Source organism: Saccopteryx leptura, chromosome 5 (assembly GCF_036850995.1).
Source record: "Saccopteryx leptura isolate mSacLep1 chromosome 5, mSacLep1_pri_phased_curated, whole genome shotgun sequence".
NCBI lineage: Eukaryota > Metazoa > Chordata > Mammalia > Chiroptera > Emballonuridae > Saccopteryx > Saccopteryx leptura.
In genome coordinates this window covers 61,983,510-62,004,696 of record NC_089507.1, presented here as the reverse complement: position 1 = coordinate 62,004,696, position 21,187 = coordinate 61,983,510, and the positions used below count along the sequence as shown (strand labels likewise).

Here is a 21,187-nt window from a genome sequence, read left to right as displayed (position 1 = left end):
CAAGGGATCAATTCTCATAAATGGAATATATTCCAAATCAGAGCTAAATTAAATTAATAGTACCTGTTCCCCATGCAATTGTGTTCTTATGTCCTGATGTGATCAGTCATATCCTCTTTTCTTCATATCAGATGCCTGTAGCACACTTTTCTTCTGGCAACTCTTGATATATTTTACCATTGTTCTTCAGACTGTATTGATATTTATAATGTCTTTCATAAAGTAAAGAATTTCTACTGATTTTGTATTGACCACTGAGCTTTATCACTTGTTTATTTGGTTGGACCCTTAAATATACTTGTTAGGCCCAAGCTAGCAAAACTTCAGCTTCTCATGTCCTGTGTGATTCTTCTGCACTATTATTCATCTGCCTTTGATTAACCAGAAATGATACATCAAAACTGGTCATAACGACCTGAAGTACTGGTCAACAAAATACAGGTCAGCAATTCCAAAATACGTGGCAGTCATTTTTAATGGTCCTCCAATCTCCATTTTTCCTTTTGTAACATAATAATAAAATTTTTGACAGGGTCTTTTACTGTGCAGCAATGACTAAATTTCTAGAGTCCCTTGCAGGTAGGTATGACCATTTGATTAGACTCTGTAAAAATAGGATTGAGGCAAAGCAACTTCTAGTTATCCTTTTAAATAGAAACGTCCATGTCCTCTCTGTTTTCCCCCTTGTCCGTGTTGGCTGGAATTATGGCAGGGGCCAGAGGAGCCACCTCAGAACACATAAGGGAGGACATGTATTTAGCATGGCTGAATTACAACACAGATGAAGCAAGAGTCCTTAGCACTGTGGGGCGACCATAGCAGACCTGAACGCTCATAATCACCCTGTTGATTTAAGGGAGATTTTTTTTTAAATGTCTTTTACTTTATCCTTTATTAGTAGTCTAAGTGACTTCTAACAAGAATACAAGCTGAGAATGTGCACAGTAATATGCTAATCTACTTTTCATTGGTTGGAACATATAATAGATTTTATTCAATTGAATTGAGAAAAAAAAAAAAAAGCTATATTGCCTGTACCAATTCAAATGTATTGTAACTAACAAATAGCCTAAGGGAGGTAGGAAGCCAAAACGTCCTTAGTAGAGTCTCCAAATGAGGAGGTAGCTGGCTACAGCTTGATTCAAATAAATGTGTTTTTTAAAGGAAAGATAAACTAAACTTTGAATATGTATATGTAGATTGGTATATATTTATATTAAAGGATAAAACTGTAAAAGGATACACACCTCTGTATCTGGAAGGGATGTTTGGAAATGCAGATATTAAATAGTTTTCGTATGTAGCTTGTTCTATTCTAAAAAGAGGAATATCTTTGTAATGGCGTAATGCTTAGCAAAACTGTCTCCTGCAGTTAGGGGGTAAACTGAGCTTTTTTCATCAAAAAACTTGGACCTGTAGTTAGGAGAGTTCCGAGCGCAGTGCTGAGGAAGCTGCCTGGGTTCTTTTTGCTGCTTATATTGATAGTAAAATGTCAAAGGATTCAGCCCCAAAGCTATTTCAAGAGAAGAAATAAACTCACAAATCTCAACCAAATGAGGACCTCTAAGAAGAGGAGCCAAAGAGAAAAAAGGGCTTATCTCAAAAAGATTTGTGGGGCCTGACCAGGAGGTGGCGCAGTGAATAGAGCATTGGACTGGGATGTAGAGGACCCAGGTTCGAGACCCCGAGGTCGCCAGCTTCAGTGTGGGCTCATCTGGTTTGAGCAAAAGCTCACCAGCTTGGACCCAAGGTCACTGGCTCGAGCAAGGGTTACTCTGTCTGCTGAAGGCCCACGGTCAAGGCACAATATGAGAAAGCAATTAATGAACAACTAAGGTGTCCCAATAAAAAAACTGATGATTGATGCTTCTCATCTCTTTCAGTTCCTGTCTGTCCCTATCTATCCCTCCCTCTGACTCTCTCTCTGTCTCTGTAAAAAAAAAAAAAAAAAGATTTGTGGGTATGACTTTTGTCTTATGGAGCAAATGCCATAGGAACTCATTGAAAGCCCACAGACTCAAGATTGACCTGAAAAAGACAGAAAAAATACAAACAAAAGAGGTGGTCAGAAACCACCACCACACACACAAAAAAATCTGAAGAGTTACTATTCAATTGCAAACATGTGCTACTTTTCATAAAAAGGAAGGGTGACTCAGAGGGTGAAACCAAGTACCCAGAAGGTAGAACTAAGAGCCACAAAGAATTATTCATTGTCTTGACAAACTTATCGAGACACTCCCATTTGCCAGCTGGATTAGGGTCCTGTTTGGACCAGTGACTCCTTTTTACCTTCTGTTCCCCTTTTTTGAACAAGAGTGTTTATAGCTATAATCCTATGCCTGTCTCACCATGTATGTTGGGAGTGTTGAGGGCAGATAACTTGTGTCTTTACTTTTATAGGTCTAATGATGGAGAAGTATTGTGCCTCAGGTGATGTATTTACGGATTATGTAAGGATCCTCATCTGCACCTCATTAAGATGATTTAGATGATAATTTTTTTTTTTTTTTACTTTAAAGAGATTTAGATACAACTTGTGGCTTGACTTAATGAGATTATTAAATTTATATTTTAGTGGTGCAATTTTGCAATACAGCTGATGTTGTAATGGGATGAATCTTTAGGAAGCTAGGAAAGGGAGTCAGTATATTTTGCAAGACAAGAATTCTGAGGGGCCTCTGAGACTTCTGCCCCCTGGTGTACACACCCTGTATAGACACTTCCCTTCCAATGTGGGTGGAACCTGTGAATACGATGGGATAGTAGCTCATTTTTAGGTTAAGTTTTATACCAAATGGTGATGGGATTGTCACTCAGTGATTACCTTACATTATATAAGACTTCATCATAACAGTCTACAGAGATATTTAGACATTAGAGGGATCAGCTCCTGCCGACTTGGAAGAAAGCAAATGCCCACATTGTGAGCTGAGTCTGCAGTCAGCCGGAAGGGAACTGTGGACAGACTCTGGTTGCTAAATGTGGTCCCCAGAAAACAGCTAGCAAGATATCAGGGATCTTAGTCACAGCCACAAAGAAATGAATTATTCTAACAACAAATGAGCTTGGAAGAGGTTCTTCTGCCTCAGATAAGAATCACCCTTGGTTAAAACATTGATTTCAGTTTGGTAAGACCGAGGGCATAAGATAGCCTATACCTGTACTTCTGACCTACAAGATTATGAGATAAAATATGGGAATTGTTTTAAGCCACTAAGTTAACAGTTATTTGTTACCTGGAAATATAAATATAATATAGCTACTAATGAGCAAAGTCACCTTTAATAAAAGTTCTATAACAGACTAACTGGACCTCAGTTTGTGAATAAGTAAAATAGGATCATAATATTTATATCATACCATATTATATTGAATAAAATAATTCTTAACAATCTGAAGTAAAATGCCAGGCACTTGGTAAGTGTAGAGCCAGTAGCCACCATCACAGCCGCCTGGCCCATGCAGGTTTGCATTGGATTCGGACAGTCGGTAAAGAAACAACGGAGCCAAAAACTGGTGGGCCATCGTCTTTAATCCTAGCTTGCACCCAGCGGGCAAGTAAAAACACACACTGGGCTCCAAAACCCACTCACATTCAGTGCTCACAAAGCTACTGACTTATCCAAGTTTCCTAGAATCAAAGGTTTCCAGCTCACCAGACTTATTCACCTCTGTTCCCCATCTCCTTCCTTCTCCCAGATACAAACTCTGCACAAACTGGCCTCTCACTCAAAACTCCACCATCTTGGCTGCTTCTCCTGGCCTCTTCCACGTGGCCTTTCTCTGCTGTCCTCTCTGCTCTCTCCTCTAATGCTAATCTCAGGAACCAAGAGAGCAAGCTCCCATTCTGCCCCCATTTTATAGTGTAGAAATCAAAACCTTTAATCCAATATACAAAATAGGGAAGTCTCTAATACAAAGTCACTTATCAGAGACATGATGGGATTGCACCACCCCACATCAAAAGGGTGGGAAAGGCTTAATCCCAAAACCAAGCCCAAGGCTACAAGGATCCTGCCTGCCCACAGCCCACCCCCAACACACATTAATATCACCTGGGTGATGGCCTCCAAGTGAGCAGAGCCATCTTTAACAAAGTGAGCATAATATATTTTATCTGCCCAACAGTAAGCATGTAACAACATGTATATATCATTATTTCCAAGAAAACAGCAAAACCTTACATTTTTCTTTCAACTGACTATACTGAAATCTATCAAAAAATTAACCAAAGGTAATCTAATCTTCTCTGCTCACCTACATATTCCCCACCTTTGGAAAACATTCCTGCACACCACAGATCAAATTTAAATGTCTCCTGTTTAAAGCTTTACTTGAATCCTCTCTGATATCATTAATCAGTCTCTCCTCTGAATGACCACAGTAAAAGCTATTTGAATTCTATTTAAGGCATATTTCATCCAACCCTGTATCTGGCTGCCTGCATGCCTGTATTCTCCTTAAACGGCAGGGTGTTTTGAGTGTTATTGTACACAATAGAAACTTAATATGTATTGAGTTGAAATGAATCACCCGAAGGGAATTCTGCACAATATATTCAGTTAATGCAACACTTTAACTTTCCCATGACAAAAAAAAAAAAAAGTTTTTCTGTATACATATAGTGCTTAAATATTGGACCTGTTTTGGAAAAACATAGAATAGATCTGGTGAATAATAAATCTTCGTGCTTCAAATACAAATCTATCTTCAATGCTTCTACCAATTTCATGCTAGCTTTTACACAGTATGGAGAAACCAGATAATTTATAAAGTTAAGTTAAAATTAAAATGTTTTATTTAGTACATATGAATATAATGTCTTCTAGATGGGTTAACTTTTTTGGATTTCCACTGATTTTTCTCTTATTATTCCTGAACAGTTTCCATGCCTTCAGGGTATGCCCTTTATACTTCAAACAGTAAACAGATACAAGTTACTATTAGTTGATGCCTTCTCCTTTTCTGGCAAACCCTCTATGCTTTTCAAAGGCTGCTTTAAAATCTTGGGTGCCATTATTAAAGCTACTTGGTTACCAGTGATTCATCCTTCATGAAGGGAATAAAATAGATGTCAATAATGTTGATGGTACTCTGGACTTCACTTATGAAAATGCTCTCACTTGCAAAACTAAAAGCACTAAACATATTTTTATATCCAAGGAAAAGAAATCGGGTACAACCAGAAATACTAAATTTTACTAGAAATTATGGCATTGGTTTTTAAAACAGAAATGCTAACATTAATCTGACAAAGAGGTATATGGGGCAATTAAAAGAGAATAATAATTAACTAGTGAAACAAAAATAGTCTATTTTGATAGAAGAGAGTTGTGTCTGATAAATAATAAGTGGAAACATACACTTAAGTTCTTCCAAAGAATGAAAATTATCCAGTAATTGGGAAATGTCAGGTTATAGAATCATAAGAAGAATACAACTGAATACTGAAAATGATACTGTCAGTTATTGCCTTTATTACATTACTCAGGGCTTGCAGATACAACATCGTTCATATGTGCTTAAAACTAAAATTTACTGGTTTAAAATACACATAATTTTAACAAAATGATTCTGTACTTACTTAGTCTTAACTCAAAGAGTTAAATAAGAATGAAGCAATGGCATCATAGCAATTTGCAGAGCAAAATTCAATAAGATCTGGCAAAATTTCAGTTACTTAGACCTGAAACACAAACTATCATTTCTGTCATGTGCGCTGGTACACACAAAATCCCAACATTCATGATTGTTTATTTTCTGTTTGCTTGGTTGGTCTGAGCTTGTGTGCCCAGTAAAGAGAGTAAAGAGAGCAAAGGAACTGGGATGAAAAGGCCTGGGAAGTCCTCAAGTCTCTCAGAGACTAAGTCTGGCTCTCTGTAAAAGAGAAAGCATATTTCTGTTTGGTCTAACTTAAAGTGAATGTGGGTGTGCATGCATGCATACATTATGTGGAAATGTTCTTAGAGAATTGTATTAGCTGCAAAGACCCCCATAAGTAATATAAAACTAGTCTTTCATTGCCAATGATTTTTATCGTAACTATGCAAAGGGGAAAAAATTCAATTATCTTAAGTATTTAAAATAAGCAGATTATTTCCTGTATTTTATATTTGTACAAGTAGAATTTTATACCTTTTTTTTTTAGTTAGACTGAGAGAGGGAGAGAGACAGAAAGAGAGACAGAGAGGGACAGACAGACAGGGAGAAAGATGAGAAGCATCAACTTGTAGTTGTGGCATCTTAGTTGTTCATTAATTACTTTCTCATATGTCTTGACCAGGGTTGGCTCCAGCTGAGCCAGGTGGGGTCATGCTATGATGACCCCATGCTCAACCTGGAAAGCCTGCGCTCAAGCCAGTGGCCTGGGGATATTGAACCTGGGTCCTCTGCATCCCAGGCAGGTGTTATATCCACTGTACCACCACCTGGTCAGGCTAGAATTTTATATTTAAAAAACAGTTTAACTGAGTCTAGAATTCTAGTGTAACATTTATTATCCCTATAAAAATTGAAGCTATTCTTTCATTGTCTTTTTTTTTCCCATAGGTGAGAGGAGGGGAGATAGTGAGGCAAACTTCTGCATGTGCCCTGACCAGGAACCACCTGATCCCCCCCCCTCCCATCTTGGGCCAATCCTGGAGTACCAAGCTATTTTTAGTGCCTGAGGCTGACCAAGCTATCTTCAGCACCCAGGGCCATGCTCAAACCAATAGAATCAGTGGTTGTGGGAGGGAAAGAGAAGGAGAACGGGGAGAGGGAAGGGAAGAGATGCATATTGTCTCTTCTCCTGTGTGCCCTGACTGGGAATCAAACAGGGATGTTCATACGCCAGGCAGACACTTGATCCACTGAGTCACTGGCCAGGACCTCTTTCATCTCTTGTTAAAATTTTAGACTGTTAAAGACATTTTAACTTGTCAACCTAATTGTTTTTTCTTTCTAGGTGATCTGGGTTTTCTCTACAGTTGTTTTAAAGATTTTTTTTGTCTTTGGTGTCATACATTTTCGCTAAGTTTTGTCTAGGTGATAGGTTTTATTTATCCTGTCATTAACTCATTTTGCTTCACAAATCTTAATATTCATGACTTCCACACATTCAAAAAAATATTTTAGTAATTGCTTTTTCAACTGTTGCCTACTGCCATTCTTTCTATTTTGTCCTGTTGCACCATATCATTATATCATTTGTATGTCATAAACTCTTTTTATAATTTCCAAGGGATATATTCATATTTCACTTTGGGTAATTTCTCTAATTCTATATTCAAAATTACTAATTTTCTCTTCAGTTTCTTTAATGTTAATATGTTCATTGAGAATTTTTCTTTTTTAATTATAATATTTTTATTTCATTTTAGAAATTCATATTATTTGATTTAAAATTTACCATTTTCATAATATCTTGTTCTGAGGATCCAATGATTTATTTTGAGATCTATTCATTTAAAAATACTAATTTTCTATGTATCCATGGCTCAGAGGGAAGAGGGGTGAGGGAACTGGATGAAAGAAGGTGAAGGGATTAGCCATAAATATATAGACACAACACACAGACACAAACAACATGGTGGCAACCATGGGAAAGGGGGCTGGAGGCTAGACGGAGGTAAGCAAAGGCAGGTGTGGGAAATGGTTATGGAAAGAGACTTTGCTTTGAACAGAAGATTTTTGTTGCAGTGTATAGACAGTATTTTATTGCACTATACATTTGAAATCTGTATGGTTTTGCAAACCAATGTCATCCCAACCAATTTGATTTAAAAAATTAAAAATAATAATACTAATTTAAAATTCTTAATCTGTGGTGATCTCTCCTCTTTCATTTTGGATTTTATTTATTTGAGTCCTGTGCCTTTTTTCCTTGGTGAGTCTTGCCAAGGGTTTGTCAATTTTGTTGATCTTTTCAAAGAACCAGCTCCTTGTTTTATTGATTTTTTCTATAGTTTTTCTGTTCTCTATTTCATTTATTTCTGCTCTGATTTTTATTATCTCCTTTCTTCGGCTGGTTTTGGGTTGTCTTTGTTCTTCTTTTTCTAGTTCCTTAAGGTGTGAAGTTAAGTGGTTTACTTCGGCTCTCTCTTGTTTGTTCATATAGGCCTGAAGTGATATGAACTTTCCTCTTATTACTGCTTTTGCTGCATCCCAGAGATTCTGGTATGTCGTATTTTCATTTTCATTTGTCTGTATATATCTTTTGATCTCTGCGCTTATTTCTTCTTTGACCCATTCACCACAGACATCATAGATATACAAAGAATTATTGTAGAATACTATGAAAAATTATATGCCACCAAATACAACAATCTAGAAGAAATGGATAAATTCCTAGAACAATACAACCTTCCTAGACTGAGTCATGAAGAAGCAGAAAGCCTAAACAGACCAATCAGCAGGGAGGAAATAGAAAAAACTATTAAAAACCTCCCCAAAAATAAAAGTCCAGGCCCAGACGGTTATACTAGTGAATTCTATCAAACATTCAAAGAAGACTTGGTTCCTATTCTACTCAAAGTCTTCCAAAAAATTGAAGAAGAAGCAATACTTCCAAACACATTTTATGAGGCCAACATAACCCTCATACCAAAACCTGGCAAGGATGGCACAAAGAAAGAAAACTACAGACCAATATCTCTAATGAATACAGATGCTAAAATACTAAACAAAATACTGGCAAACCAAATACAACATATTAAAAAAATAATACATCATGATCAAGTGGGATTCATCCCAGAATCTCAAGGATGGTTCAACATACGCAAAACGGTTAACGTAATACACCATATCAACAAAACAAAGAACAAAAACCACATGATCTTATCAATAGATGCAGAAAAGGCTTTTGATAAAATACAACACAATTTTATGTTTAAGACTCTCAACAAAATGGGTATAGAAGGAAAATATCTCAACATGATAAAGGCCATATATGATAAACCATCAGCCAACATCATTTTAAACGGCATAAAACTGAGGACTTTCTACCTTAAATCAGGAACAAGACAGGGTTGTCCACTCTCTCCACTCTTATTTAACGTGGTGCTAGAAGTTCTGGCCAGAGCAATCAGACAAGACAAAGAAATAAAAGGCATCCATATCGGAAAAGAAGAAGTAAAGGTATCACTTTTTGCTGATGATATGATCCTATACATCGAAAACCCGAAGGACTCCACAAAAAGACTTCTAGAAAAAATAAGCCAATACAGTAAGGTCTCAGGATACAAAATTAACATACAGAAGTCCATAGCCTTTCTCTATGCCAACAATAAAATATTAGAAAACGAACTCAAAAAAATAATCCCCTTCACGATTGCAACAAAAAAAATAAAATACCTAGGAATAAACATAACAAAGAATGTAAAGGACCTATATAATGAAAATTACAAAGCATTGTTAAGGGAAATCGAAAAAGATACAATGAGATGGAAAAATATTCCTTGTTCTTGGATAGGAAGAATAAATATAATCAAAATGGCCATATTACCCAAAGCAATATACAAATTTAATGCAATTCCCATCAAAATCCCTATGAGATTTTTTAAAGAAATGGAACAAAAAATCATCAGATTTATATGGAACTATAAAAAACCCCGAATAGCCAAAACAATCCTAAGGAAAAAGAATGAAGCTGGGGGCATTACAATACCTGACTTTAAACTATATTATAGGGCCACGATAATCAAAACAGCATGGTATTGGCAGAAAAATAGACACTCAGACCAATGGAACAGAATAGAAAGCCCAGAAATAAAACCACATATATATGGTCAAATAATCTTTGATAAAGGGGCCAACAACACACAATGGAGAAAAGAAAGCCTCTTCAACAAATGGTGTTGGGAAAACTGGAAAGCCACATGCAAAAGAATGAAATTCGACTACAGCCTGTCCCCGTGTACTAAAATTAATTCAAAATGGATCAAAGACCTAAATATAAGACCTGAAACAATAAAGTACATAGAAGAAGACATAGGTACTAAAATCATGGACCTGGGTTTTAAAGAACATTTTATGAACTTGACTCCAATGGCAAGAGAAGTGAAGGCAAAGATAAATGAATGGGACTACATCAGAATAAAAAGTTTTTGCTCAGCAAGAGAAACTGATATCAAAATAAACAGACAGCCAACTAAATGGGAAATGATATTTTCAAACAACAGCTCAGATAAGGGCCTAATATCCAAAATTTACAAAGAACTCATAAAACTCAACAACAAACAAACAAACAATCCAATAAAAAAATGGGAAGAGGACATGAATAGACACTTCTCCCAGGAAGAGATACAAATGGCCAACAGATATATGAAAAGATGCTCAGCTTCATTAGTTATTAGGGAAATGCAAATCAAAACTACAATGAGATACCACCTCACCCCTGTTAGATTAGCTATTATCAACAAGACGGGTAATAGCAAATGTTGGAGAGGCTGTGGAGAAAAAGGAACCCTCATTCACTGTTGGTGGGACTGTAAAGTAGTACAATCATTATGGAGGAAAGTATGGTGGTTCCTCAAAAAACTGCAAATAGAACTACCTTATGACCCAGCAATCCCTCTACTGGGTATATACCCCAAAACCTCAGAAACATTGATACGTGAAGACACATGTAGCCCCATGTTCATTGCAGCACTGTTCACAGTGGCCAAGACATGGAAACAACCAAAAAGCCCTTTAATAGAAGACTGGATAAAGAAGATGTGGCACATATACACTATGGAATACTACTCAGCCATAAGAAACGATGACATCAGATCATTTACAGCAAAATGGTGGGATCTTGATAACATTATAAGGAGTGAAATAAGTAAATCAGAAAAAAACAAGAACTACATGATTCCATACATTGGTGGAACATAAAAATGAGACTAAGAGACATGGACAAGAGTGTGGTGGTTACCAGGGGTGGGGGGAGGGAGGACAGGGGGAGAATTAGGGGGAGGGGGAGGGGCACAGAGAACTAGATAGAGGGTGGCGAAGGACAATCTGACTTTGGGCGAGGGGTATGCAACATAATTTAATGACAAAATAACCTAGACATGTTTTCTATGAATATATGTACCCTGATTTATTAATGTCATCCCATTACCATTAATAAAAATTTATTTAAAAAAAAATAAAATAAAATTCTTAATCTAATTATCTTAAATTCTTAAAACTCTGATATTTTAGTATATTTATATCTATCAATTAATCCATAGTGAATTTTCTTGATATGTTTTACAGACTTTTATTGTGAGCTAATCTTTAGGCCAGTCTTTCACCAAATATACATCTCACAGATTGGGTTCTCTGGAAAACTGACTGAGAAAAAGTTTAGTGTTGAAACCACTTGTTAGAAAGTACTCTTGGGATTAATACCTATGGAAGAAAATAAAACTGGACAGTGGATGAAGTCGAACTGTGATGCAGTTGCATTAAATGCTTCTACTGACCCTCTGTGTGGCTTTGGAGTTGGTATGGCTCTTTGTAGTTGTTTCCTACTGAGGAAATGTGGCCAGGCCTTTATACCTGTCAATCAGTCATTGGAGGCTGGCTGCCCTGGGAAAAAGGCATGCTTTTGGTGAGACATCTTTCTTAAGCTGAGACAATTTCCAAAAGGGGCTAGCAGCAAAGGACTGTCTGCATTTCTCCTAACAAGCGATGTAGTAAGTTCTTCATTCCTGAAAGGGATCTAGCAGCATATCATTCACCACAGTACAGACTTCAAAGGCTCCAATGCCACTCCTCAGGAGGGCCCTAGACTTCATCTTCTATTCCCATAATAGCATTAAACTTATGCTCTAACTTACTAACATCAAAATTACAAATTCCATTTCCACCACATTCTGCACCCTACCCCAGAACCAGGTGCATTCATGAGCTTCTAGTTCCTGTTTACAATTACTGGAGTCATGCAAACCAAGACATTTTCAGAAGTCCAGTTACACCTTGACAGCAGAACTGTCTGTCCTAGGCAATATGGAGAGTACATGATTAATTTCAAGTGTCTTTTTTTGTGTGATTTTTTTTTCTTCAGGTTCATTTTTTGGTTTTTACATTTTCTCCCTCTAGCATTTCTCTGTATACCTGGGAAGTTTTTTATGTTATATTAGTGTGTCAACCTACAGGAAAGTAATTGTGCATTTTTAATTTTTAAATCTTAACCTGAAATTATCAGAGTTGTATCAAATGTGATATATGCATTTCCTATTATATTTTATTCCAGATTAAAATCCAACACCATTTTTTAAATAACTATCCAATGATTTAAAATGATTCATGTATTATATTTGAATCCCAAACACATAAACATGCACACAGGTATTCAAATTTGAACACTGTAATCTGTTCCTTATTGCTTTTTTCTTATTGTTATTGAATTTGTTGGGGTGACATTGGTTAATAAGATTATATAGGTTTCAAGTATACAATTCTATAATACATTATCTGTATATTGTATTGTGTGTTCACCATCCAAAGTCAGGTCTTTTCCCATTACCATTTATTTATCTTCCCTTTATCTTCTTCTAAAAAATAATGGTTAGATGCTATAAAACAGGTGGCAACACCTTCCTGTATGGATGTTGTTAACCCCAAGAGCCTCTTCCATCCTTGTCTAGAGGATTGCTAACTCTCTCTCCTCTTATACAACACTGAAATCTGTTTTTGTGTTTTTTCTACATCTCAATCCGCTTATCTACTTCTGTACTAGTGTCACCTTGAGTTGATATTTGTAGTTTCATAATCTACTTTAATATATAATATCCTCTTATTTTCTCCTAACATAGGCTACTACTTCAAACAAACATTACAATCACCTTTAAAATTGCACAGACTCCTAGTTAGTTATTATAGAAATAGGAGAAAGCTTTTGTTTTTCTTCATACATTGTATAGTCGTCTACTTTATTGCACATATATTTTAGTTTTTCTAGCTTGGGTATTGGCATCTAAAGTGAAGCATTTCCTCTTTACCCCATCCCATACACATATATCCATTTTTCAGTGTTGAATATCATTGTAAATAGAGACTGTGCTGATAATAAACACAGGACGTAATGCATGGTCATAGTTTCTTTAGTTAACTAATCCTAAGCAAAATTCCACTGTGGTTTAGTTTACAGCAGAGTCCTCTTGTGTTTGCCTTTGTATAGACACAAAGTCCACAACAGTGACCATCTGGAAGTAAAGGACTTGCTGCTAGAAGGATACGCAGAAAGGAAAAGGTTTGCTTAAACATATGTTCTTGTTCATATCATACTTTTAGACAAGTTTAAGTTGAGATTTAAAAATGCAGTTCTTATTTGGTTTACGGTAATTATTTCTAAAACATCTGATGTGAGATAATGATACCAATTGAAACATACTCTTATCTAGGATCAGAGGAACTTTAAAAATCATTATCCTTGGTAACTGGATTACTACCAGAAAAAGAATATGGTAACAGGAATAAAATTAAATATTTATATATTTGTAACAATTTACCAAAAAAATAGTATTTTTATTTTATTTTATTTTATTTATCACAGGTTATTTATTCCTCCTGGAGACTCAGTAGTGAAGTGATTCTGAACATTTTTTTCAGTTCTCCCATGACACCATGATATATCTCTTGGTCCAGGAGCATTTCACACAGTTTCTTCCCTTCCCCGATCTCTCTCCTCTATCACATCTGCCCATCCATCAGGTATCAGTTTAGATGTCAAGTTACCTAGGAAGGTTTCCCCGGTGAAATTTCTTAGAAGGGGCTCAGCTAATTGCTCTCATTTTCAACTATATGCCCCCATACAGTTTCATTTTAATTGCTTCTTATATTTTTGTCCCTGAAAAAAAAAAGTTGAATTTTGAGGACAGGGGTCTTTTTAGTTTAGAATTGTATCCCCAACAACTAACAAGGAACCTGGCAAGTAGTAAGTGGTTATTAAATCATTGTTGAATAAATAAATGCAAATGTAAATGTCTATAAAATAGCAGTGTGATAGTGTTGTACTGTGTCAATTTGGCTAAGCTGAATTATTCCTCAGATTCTTCCACAAGTATATAAGATCTTATTCCTATAATGAGTCCCCTATTCCATAATTCACATAGATGTTCTGCTTTTATGATAAAACTCTGATTGACACAAAGACTAATAACTGCTATTTCTCTCACTTCCAGATTATTTCATATATTGTTGAAAATGTTAAAGATCAAAATCAAGATGAATGATTCTCTATGAGATTTTTACTGCAGAAAAATATTGAACCAGTTTGAAAATTTAAAAAGACAATCTAGCCTTAGGAAGAATTTATAAAAGCCATAATATTGACTAAATCAGGGTAAGCTAAATTATGACTCTTCTCTGGCCATGACTTGTGAAGAGGGTGTCTGAAGCTGTGGGCAAACTTATCCATAACATAATCTCAAATTTTAAAAAATGTGGGGATGGGATCTACAAGGGTTTTTAATTAAAAAAAAATTTTTTTTAAAGCTTAAGGCAACTAGGTGAATAAAGCTACAAAAATTCAGGAATAAAATATGGAATAAAGTTATAGAATTAATTAGGTTTCTAAATATATTCAGTATAAAAGTTATATAAATTATCATTATTTCTATTTTTGTTAAATCCCTGTAACATTGACATCAACTTATTCCAGTTTACTATGTTTACTGGAAAGTCTATCTATAACAGCACAAACAATAAACCATTTCAGGAAAGAATGAAATAATAGTGGTATCGAACTGTCATTACTATACAATAGTCAATATTATGACTTTCATCTTTTTCCACCCCATTATTTAACATAGATTAGAATAGTGTTCAAAGAAGAAAAATAACACAATAAAACTAAACAAATAAAGACAATTTTGCTCAATTTCTTTCTGTCATTTTTAAGTACAACCATTGTCATAATTGCCATTTCCTCAAATGTTTTTAATGAGTATAGAATAAAGTTCAAACTATAATCATATTTTTCAATGTTTTTCCCTTTAATCAGGTTGCAAACTACCACTTTAAATTTTTTTTCCTCATAAACCCACCTTGAACACTTTGACATGTAAATATTATCTATATTCTACATCACCTGTTAGATGGTGAGTACCTTGACAACCAGGTCTACATATTTACCCACTTTGTATCCTCTTTAGAGCCTAACACAGTATTTGGCACCTAAGAGGCACTGGAAAATATTTATTAAATTAAAATTTACCACGCTGATTTGTACCACGCTGAAAAAAAATAATCAGATAATTTTAGGCACAAATATTACACAAATTAAATTTTATGTCTTTTTATGGTCATGACTGTTACTTTTATAAAAATATAAATATAGGCCCTGGCCAGTTGGCTCAGTGGTAGAGCATTGGCCTGGCGTGCAGGAGTCCCGGGTTCAATTCCCGGCCAGGGCACACAGGAGAAGCGCCCATCTGCTTCTCCACCCCTCCCCCTCTCCTTCCTCTCTGTCTTTCTCTTCCCCTCCTGCAGCCAAGGCTCCATTGGAGCAAAGTTGGCCCGGGTGCTGAGGATGGCTCTATGGCCTCTGCCTCAGGTGCTAGAATGGCTCTGGTTAGAACAGAGCAACACCCCAAATGGGCAGAGCATCACCCCCTGGTGGGCATGCTGGGTGGATCCTGGTGGAGTGCATGTGGGAGTCGGTCTGACTGCATCCCCGTTTCCAACTTCAGGGGAAAAAAAAAAATTATTTGAAAATAATTTGAGTGAGCTTTACCATTTTTTTCCAGAGTTAATTTGAAGAATAAAAACCTAGGACAGTATAAAAAATTTAATAATGCTTTTCTGCTGTTTTAATATTTAGAAAATTATAAGAATTCTTTTTGGCTAATACAATTTGCCCTGATTTTACCCATATTTATGAAAGTTCATTCCTTCTTTCCAGTTACTTTTGACTAAAATTATCCCTGTTTTGTTAACCTTCAAAAATATGTTATCTTTATAATGACCAACATACTTTCTTTTGCAATCAAATTAATAAACAATTGGGAGAAGGTAAATGTTTTTATGTCTGTACTAATGTCATTTAGGTTCACAAACACATCATTTTGACACTCCTCATTATCCTTTATTGTTTATATTACAAATATGCTATGAAATATTTGTTTTTGAGGAAACATCAGTATAATTCAACTGACATTGAAAATATAAAAAACTGACCTTATGAAAAGTTAGAACTAATATTTAACAATGAAATCATATCTGAATTAAGTTGCTAATATCTAAGACTAGATTAGCAAACTGAATAATGGAATCTTAGCTCTGATAAGAAATACAGACACTTTCAGGATACAAGTATTGTCTTTACACTGGAAAGACTAAAAGAATATAAGTTTTATGTTAATCAGTTAATTAACAGGAAATGTTTAAAATAAATAAATATAAATTAAAATAACAGAAATTTCCTACTGGAATATCCTGAAACATTGATAGCTCTCATTGATGGTAAACCAATTTATTGCATTCACCAGTAAAACAATTTTAAAATTATTTTTACTAAATTTTAAATATTAAACAATCTTTTAATAATATTTTTCTCTTCTTTTCCCAAGTGAGAAGAGGGGAGATATATAGAGAGATAGACTCCCACATGCACCCCAACCGGGATCCACCCAGTGACCCCTCTCTGGGGCTGATTCTCTGATCATCTTGGGCCATGCTTGCAACCGAGTTATTTTTAACATCTGAAGTGGAGGCTCCATGGAGTCATCCTCAATGCCCAGGGTGCCTGTGTGCTCAAACCAATTGAGCCATGGTTATAGAAGGGGAAAAGAGAGAGAGAGAGAGAGAGAGAGAGGAAAAGGGGGGGGGTAGAGAAGCAGATGGTTGCTTCTCTTGCATGCCCTGACCAGGAATTGAACCTGGGATATCCATATGCTGGGCAGACGCTCTAGCAACTGAGCCAACTGGCCAGGGCCAGGATATTTTTAAAAACTGAGCCTTCAGTTATAAATTTGCTTTTTTCTTTTTAAAATATCCCTTTCAGTGTCTCTCATGTGAAGTAATGAAGAAGGATTATAAAAACTGACTTACCAGAACACAAGAGTGATGGGTGTGAGGATAGAAAAAAAAGTAATAATGTCCATGTGTGGTCTAAGTTATTTTAAAAATAAAATGATTAAAGTATAACCTATGTTGTATGCATTCTTGGATTGGCATCAGTATTAGCTGTATATAACTACAAATCACAACTACATTATTTTGTAAATATTCAATATATTTTAGGAAGTCATGAATTCCATGAACATAATGACAATATCTACCCTTTTGCATTATACACTGTTTGACTCACTTCTTTCTCCTTGAAATATTCTTGACCTTTATCAATCTAGATACTACTTCATATACAACAGAGGTAAACAAACTTTTACTGTCAATTGGCAGATAATAAATATTTTAAACTCTGTGGGTATTGCAGTTCCGTGGTAATTACTCAATCCTGCCACTGAAGCAGGAACTTGCCATATATAATTTGAAAACAAATGAGTGTTCCAATAAAACCTTATTTATGTACATTAAAATTTTAATGCTATATAATTTTGCATCATAAAATATTATTATTCTTTTATTTTTTTTAATTAATCAAAAAATGTAAAAACCAATCTTAACTCCAGGGTGTACAAAAACAATTGGTGGGTCAGATCTGGCCTGTGGGCTACAGTTGCCAACTCTTGACATAGTATCTAGAGGAGCTTGTCAACATTTTTTAGTTGATGGATAACAACCTTAAGCTCACTGGCAGTGATCACACATAGGAAAATAATCAGTTTAAATACAGTTTTATGGCTCTGGCCAGCTGGCTCAGTGGTTGAGTGTTGGTCCAGGGTGTGGAAGTCCTGGGTTCGATTCCCAGCCAGGGCACACAGGAGAAATGCCCATCTGCTTCTCCACCCTTCCCCCTCTCTTTTCTCTTTCTGTCTCTCTCTTCTCCTCCCACAGCCAGGGCTGCATTGGAGCAAAGTAGGCCCAGGCTTTGAGGATAGCTTCCTGGCTTCCACCTCAGACACTAGAATGGATCCGGTTGCAATGGAGTAATGCCCCAGATGAGCAGATCATTGCCCACTAGCGGGCTTGCTGGGTGGATCCCAGTCTAGTGCATCCCAGTCAGGTGCATTAGGGAGTCTGTCTCACTGCCTCCCCACTTCTCACTTCAGAAAAAAAATTCAAAAAAATAATGATAATAAATAAATACATTTTATATGTAAAGAATAAACCAGAATACATTTGTTTAAAGATAAATAGATTCAATGACACCAACAAATACCACCAGCCAAATATCTGAACATGCTTCCTTCACAGGAAAAAGAAAATGGAAAGGCTTGGGGCAAAATAACAAATTAAATGCACAAAGCCACACTGATTAATCTATCATATTATTTGATTTTCTGTTGCAGAACTATTACAATTGATTCCATATAGGCACACTCTTTTCTATATTAAAACTACCTAAACTGTTGCACAAAGCAGAGGTATATTGGTTCCCTTGGAAAAGATGAAATTTTGATAGACAGCAAGGGGTCTAACAAAAGACATGTGTTTTTCCCTTCATTGCACAAACCTGGGTAGGTGATACCATCCTGAAGGTAGAAAGAGTGCATGCAGCCCACCCAATGTAGCTTTCAGATATATCTCACAAGAAAGACTACGGGAAGTATGGGAGGACTGTGCTAAAACTGAGACTAGCCTTTTGTTACCAAAAGCATCAAAGGAAACTACCAGGCTTGCTTGAGCCAATCGTTTTATTTATTCATGTAAAAGTACAAAAATACTTGCTAGTAAAATAAATTAAACAGATGTTTCTGCTGGCCACAGAGTTCTAATGAAAACTGCAATGCTTATTATGCAAAAATTACAGCTTAGAAAGGGAGGCTTTGAGTTTCTTAAATTATGACAAAGACCTGTAGGACCTACTGTTAATTGGATTATGTTGGCTTTCCACCTCTTATTCAATTCAGTTTCTACTTTCAATATCCACTTTATCACCCTGGAGTGAAGAGTGAACTTAATAACTGAATGGTATAACTTTCCTAGCAGCTTCCAAGTATATTTGTTCTACATGATTTATGGCCCTTAATTTCATTCTCAAAATAATTTGTCATAATATATAATTGAGGAAATATTGAAGAATTGTTTCAAAATCAATCAAGTAAAATGGAAGGAAGTACTAAATTTTAACGTCCCACAAAGACTTAAAATTTCTCACCCGTAATTTTTGTTTCATTGGTTCTTTTTTTTTGTTAGATCTGTAATTTTGCATTTAGCTTAATGTCTGTTGGTTGTATTCATCTCTCTCATAGAGCAAATAATGTTATATTTTAAATTTTTCTATTAAAAAATCATAAAAAATAGTTGGGAAATAACACCGCTACCTACTTATCTACTTCTTCTATTATAGACTCTCATTTAATTACTATTGACCTGGAAAAATCTTAGAACAACCCTGATCTCTATGACTAAGATTTTTTAATGTTTATATTTATTAATTTTAGTGAGAAAGGAAGGGAGGAGAGAGAGAGAGAGAGAGAGAGAGAGAGAGAAGAGAAAGAAAAGAACCCTGATCTATTCCTATATGTGCTCTGACCAGGGATTGAATCAGCAACCTCTGTGCTTTAGGACAATGTTCTAACTAACCAATGCAGCTATCCGGACAGGGCTGAGACTAAGATCCTTATTGCCTCTTGACAATTAATGTCTTAAAAATGAATATCTGATTCCACACATGATGTAGGAGGAAGGAAAGAATATTACTGCCATTCACAACAACACCTTCAACAATGTACAAATACACAACTTTGCTTGAAGTCACCAGGGAGTTGAAATCAGAAATTAACTAGCATGAAATCTAAGAAAAAGCAGGCATCTTCATAGACAGACAAAATACAAGCATTTTCTTACCTGGAGCTGATTCCAGTGAACATCTGGAAGAAGAATTCAGCTAAAATTTTAAACAAATTACTGAAGGCTGACTTTGGGATAGCAAGAGAATATAGGACACTTGGGAACCACAGATGCAAGGGTGATTTATACCAGCTCTCAGGCTCTTGTTGTGGAAAAAAAAGACCAGTGAAGATCATGAGTAAGCCTCATAAGGTACAGGTAGGTCTATTGGAGTAGAAGAGCAACTACTTTTAGAAAAGGAACAATACCGTGCCCAGATCCTTCCTTTCATTTCCCTGTGGGGGGCTGGTGCTTAAAATTGTGGGGGAATGGCAATAAACACTGTAACCTTTAGGTACCTAATAAAAACGCACTGCAACTAGAAGAAGAGAATTTAAAAACAAACAAACAAACAAAAAATCCCACATTGCCCCTGGGGGCAGAAGGAGGAATACATGTATGGTCCTAAATGGGGGGTTGGAATAGGGTCACTGAGATGCCCCTACTTCAATTCCCCCTGATGAAGTGCTTGTCTAAGAGTAGGTCTTAGTACTAAAAGGATGTTCCTGTCCCCCACCCACAGCAAGATGGCAAGCACTGAGTAAAAGCAGGCTTTTTACTCTTGGGACAGACAAAAGAGCTTATAGGAAGATACTCTAAGGCACCATGCTACATAAAAATCAGTAGTCCCTAAACATTTATCTCAAGGAGGTAAAAAAAAAAAAAAAAAAAAAAAAAAACAAAAAAAAAACAAACAGAAAACAAAGAGAAATACAATAAAGGGAATATAAAAGATAAAGGCTATCATGAGGAAACTCTAAGACAAATTTGGATCTTTGATAATAATAATACATGTCCTTTAGTGATGCTGATTTTAAAAAAAAAAGAAAGTGGAAAGTATAATTAACCAGTACCAAGAATGAAAAACAAACATTACTTCAGATCATACAGACTTTAAAAAATTATAAAAGAATTTTACAAACAAATTTATGCCAATAAATTAGAAAATTTATGAAGATATAATGTTCTTAGAAAAACATATCCAACTAAATTGGCATAAGAAGAAAATAATTTCCTTGAATGTATAAATAATTTTATTTGGCTCTATAAATAAAAATCTTTTGTACAACAAAACTCTGGCTCAGACAATTTCAATAAACTGTACTAATAATTTAAGGAAGAAATTATGCCAATCTTGAGAAAACTCTTCCAGAATATAGAAAAAAGAAAATACATTAATACTTATTCATGGAGCTAGAATAATTTTGATGACAAAATCTGAAAAGAATATTGCAGGAAGAGAAAATCATAGATTGTCTCATTGATGAATATAGTG

The 21,187-nt window shown here is 35.6% G+C and overlaps 1 protein-coding gene and 1 non-coding gene across 3 annotated transcripts in view; both read right to left on the bottom strand.

Annotated features, from left to right (window-relative positions):
- CFAP299 (cilia and flagella associated protein 299) overlaps positions 1-21,187 on the bottom strand; it is a 744,166-nt gene that overhangs the window by 222,113 nt on the left and 500,866 nt on the right. The window lies entirely within an intron of this gene.
- LOC136407434 (U6atac minor spliceosomal RNA) lies at positions 12,512-12,636 on the bottom strand. The gene has a single exon (XR_010751968.1). It is a non-coding gene; the product is annotated as a U6atac minor spliceosomal RNA (small nuclear RNA).